This window comes from Mirounga leonina, unplaced genomic scaffold (genome assembly GCF_011800145.1).
Source record: "Mirounga leonina isolate KUSES-001 unplaced genomic scaffold, KU_Mleo_1.0 Mir_91, whole genome shotgun sequence".
NCBI lineage: Eukaryota > Metazoa > Chordata > Mammalia > Carnivora > Phocidae > Mirounga > Mirounga leonina.
In genome coordinates this window covers 39,337,700-39,342,348 of record NW_023270839.1, presented here as the reverse complement: position 1 = coordinate 39,342,348, position 4,649 = coordinate 39,337,700, and positions in this window count along the sequence as shown.

Here is a 4,649-nt window from a genome sequence, read left to right as displayed (position 1 = left end):
GATGACCACGATCTTCAGATTTGCTCCAGCTCAGTTCTGGTAGTTCACTGGACCTCTCACACAGTTGCCATCCTCTCCCCAACCTGTCTTTCCCCCCAGGGCTCCCCATCTCAGGAAAGGGTGCCTCCATAGCCCAACACCCTGTAAGTCATCGATTTCCCTCCCTCCCACTCCAGACTTCCACATCCACGAGACCCCAAACCCCCCATTCTACCTCCTAGAAAGATTCTACTCCTCTACTCTACTTCCCGTGGCACGGTCCCAGCTCAAGCCCTGACCCCTCTACACCTTGTCCATTGCCACCTCCTAATTGGTCTCCCTGCCTCCAGTCTCCACCCCACAGCCTTTGTCTGCCCTCTTTAAAACCCACCCATGACTCCCCTTGGTCTCTAGGACAAAGTCCAAGCTTTCCGAGTGAACATCACAACCTTCTGCCTTCTGCACCGCCCCCATCTCCCAGGCCTCCACCCCTCCCTCAGCACCTCCTCCTACAGGATACTACACAAAGAATTTGCTTTAGCAAAGGCTATTTTCCTTCTGTCCACCTGCTATTCCCTGTCTCAAATGCCCTCCCCAATTCCTCTGTTTGGTATTACTCTTCCTTCAAGGTGCAGACAAAAGTCACCTCCATGAGGACTTGTCTGATTCCCTCAGCAAGAGAAGCCTGTTGAGCTCTTTTCTGTGCTGCCACAGAATGTGCCCATCTAACAAAGCTTATCCCACTATGCTCACCGAGGGGGGGCTGTCAGTCTGTCTGTCTGTCTCTCCTGACTGGCAGCGAGCAACCTGGGGAAGGATCCCATTTTCTTGGAATCCATAGCACCTAATCTAAAGTAGGTGCCCAACACACAATACTGTTACCCATTTACTAAGCCCCTACTATGTGTCAGGCCCTGAGCTGGATGCTTTATATAAATTGTCTAGTTTTATCCTCAAAATCACCCTGCTGGGAGAGATGAGACTGAGATTCAGAGAGGCTGAGCAGCTGCTTCAGGTCACAGTAATCGTGCACAGCAGTGTCAGAGACAGATTCGCCAGCTGCCATACTTGGTTCTCCATTGGCCTAGGGCTTCACCCCCCTGCCAACCCCAGATGTGGTCTCCAGGGAAGCACCAAACCCCACAGCTAGCCAGAACTGGGTGTAGAGCAAGTCCTTTGTCCTTTTATTCAGTTAACATGTTGGGATTTCTTTTTTTTTATTTCTTTTTTATTTTTTTTATTTATTTATTTGAGAGAGAGAATGAGAGACAGAGAGCATGAGAAGGAGGAAGGTCAGAGGGAGAAGCAGACTCCCTGCTGAGCAGGGAGCCCGATGCGGGACTCGATCCCAGGACTCCAGGATCATGACCTGAGCCGAAGGCAGTCGCTTAACCAACTGAGCCACCCAGGCGCCCTGACATTTAACTTTTAACTAATATTTACTTTGCTCAAATCTATATAATTTTTTTTTTAAAGATTTTATTTATTTATTTGAGAGAGAGAGCACATGAGAAGGGTTAGGGTCAGAGGAAGAAGCAGACTCCCTGCCGAGCAGGGAGCCCGATGCGGGACTCGATCCCGGGACTCCAGGATCATGACCTGAGCCGAAGGCAGTCGCTTAACCAACTGAGCTACCCAGGCACCCACATGTTGGGATTTCTTAAAAAAGAAACTTTTAATAGGAAACCAAGGGAGAGCCCCTCCTCCCAATTTAAATATGTGATATACACATATATACATATATATGTGTACACACACACATATTTTAACACAACTGACGGGCAAGTTCAGGTCCTCCCACTGAGCTGTTACTTCCTCCTCTCTAAACTCAGTGGGACGGACTAGATGGTCTCAAGATCCTTGTCAGTCCGGATATCCTGTGATTCCATGGTTAGCTTCTCAGGTGGATAGTTGGCTGGTGATTTTGTTGAGGAGGACAGCACCCTAAGGACACAGCTATGGGAAGAAGGGAATAGGGTTATGCTGTGCTGCAAGCAGACCAGCCCCCTCCCCTTTATGACTTGATCTGAGGGGGCCAAGGGGAGAGAGAGACTTGCCCAAGAGCCTCCTCCAGGCCCCTTTCCCAGGCCCTGAGATAGCACTGACCAGTCTGAAGACTGGTCCTGCTGGGCTTTCAAGGGTCCTCTCCCCTTCAAGGGTTGGGCCTTCAAGGGTCCTGTTGGGCCTTCAAGGGTCCTGTCCCCTCCCTTGGCCTCAGTTTGCACATCTTCGCTTCCCTGGGCCGCTGGCTGTGGCCTCCCCCCTCCAGCCAGTGGGACCCTCTGGAAAGCCTCTCACAGCGCAACACAGGAAGAGGAGAGGGGAGGCTGTGGGCGAGTTCCTGCGGAGGCTCAAGCTCAGCTGAGCTGTTGGAGCCTGTCATTTCCCTTCCTCCGCCCACCCAGCTGGGAGGCAGAAAAGTTTCATCACAGCTGAGTTGTTGTCCTTATAAGGGAAGGGCCTCCGGAGCCTCTCACTTGGGCCATGGCTGGCTGGTGGAGAGCCTGGCCAGCCTGGGGTATCCTCCAGGCACCAGCAAAGGTGGGGATGCCCCAAGCCTCAGGTCTGCCAGAGGTTCCCTGGGCTCAGCATCCATCTGAAGTCAGACTCTCCAGAGAAAAAGCAGGAAGCCCATGGTGGCCCCAGGCCAGGACCCCAGGGGGTCAAATCCCAGGTCCTGGCACTAACTTGTGGTCTCCTGGGCAAGTTGTTTTAAACTTCAGTTTACTAACCTGTAAATGGAGTGAACATAAATACATCTGCCTCATGAGGCCACTGTGGTGACGATGGGAGGTCAATGTAGGCCTGCCAAATAGGATGTGCCCTGTGAGGCCAGGCCATTGGGGTTTATTAAACATTATCTATGAGGCAGGCCACGGGCTAAGTGTTCCACAGTAACCCTGTGAAGAAGGAAGAATTAGCCTATTTTATAGACAGGAAAAACTGAGGCAGTTTGCCTAAGGTCACTCATTCATGGCTGGGCTTGAATCTAGATGTGTCTGCCTCTGAATCTAAAGTCATGGTTTTTTCTGCTTATACCCTGCTACTTCCTCCAGGATTTTTTTCCTTTAATAAAATTATGACAACAGGGAGGAATGTTTACCATCATCTCTCTACCATCTCCTCCCACCTCCCCCGCAGACCCTCCTCATAACCTCCACCTAAGTGAGTGTATGTGGCCTTTTCTGACAGCCAAGTCTCCTATTTCTGACATGTCTTGTGTCAGGGATACGAGAGTAAAGGTTGGAAGGCAGGAAGACAGGACTTGGAGTTGGGACAAAACACAATAGCTCCAGAAAGACACAGAGAGCTTCCAGGGCCCAGGCTCAGGTGGGGGCAGAGGGAGAGGCAATCCAGATGCTACCCATCGCCCCAACAATCCCTCCTTCTCTGTCCTGGGTCTTGTCAGAATGTGGCCACCTTGTGGTTTGTAAAACCGTGAATTGTAACTACCCACAGCACTTCAGGCCATTGAGATACTGCGGCCAGTAGTCCAAAAAAAAAAAAAAGGCCTCCTCTTCTCCACACAGGCCCCCAGCCCCCAAGACCAGAGGGAAGATTCTCACCATATCCTTCCTCAGCCCTGTGGCTGGCTACTAAGACCTTCCCCACAGCTGCCCTCTCCAAGGTGGCCTTCCAGAGGGGACCTCATTCTTGGGCCAGGGTCGGGGGACACCCTTACCAATAAAGGAGTTCTTCTCCCTTACCTTGGTTCCTTCTCAGAGATAAGGGACCTGTGAAGATGAAGTGATTCACCTAGGGTCCCCCAGCTCTACAGGCCACTCACTCGGTATGGCTGTGACACAGAGGCCAGTGGCAGGGGAATTCAGGCAGGTCATTGCCAGGCAATAGGCCCTGGTCAGGTGCTTCCTGTTATGTTGGCCACCAGCCCTGTCCAGCAGCCCTCACAGGAGGAAGGGAGTCAGCCGTTGGGGAGCCCAGCAGTACTTTTTCACATCAGGGGTAGGGACATTGTACATCTCCTTTTCATTGGTGAGTAAACTAGAGGCTAAGACTCACCAAGGTCTCTCAATGGGACTTGAACCTTGGCAGTTTGAATTGGATCTCTGTACACTGGCCCAGGGGCTTCCAAAGGGCACTCAGCGAAGCCCTGGGATCCTGCTGAGATGTATTAGGGGTGTGGTAGGCAGGGCCCAGGCTCACCCCCAACCAGGACAGGCTCTGAGGTTAAAGTAACAGCTGGAATCATTTTGAACCATCATAGGAAACACCTGTTCAGGCAAGAATCATCAATGAATACCAAATCTACAGGGAAATTTTGATGAGGTGAAACGTATTTGTGCAGTCTTAAAATATCTCCCAGATTGTTTATAGTTGCAAGAGAAAAAATCGTAAGTATACAATAGAAAAATCAGACACCTTGACCAGGAGGTCAAAATTGACATCACCAATGAGGGATGAATGAAGGTCATACGTCTCCGGATGTGATGTCCTGAAAAGGACCTACTATCACCTATGCAGTTTTCTGGCTGAGAATCCATAACCTCAATCTAATTATGAGGAAACCTCACAGTGACAAACCCCAAGTGAGGAATGTTCTATTAAAAAGGGTGGGGGTGCCTGGGTGGATCAGTTGGTTGAGTGCCTGACTCATTTTTGGCTCGGGTCATGATCTTGGGGTAGTAGGATGGAGCCCTACATTGGGCTCT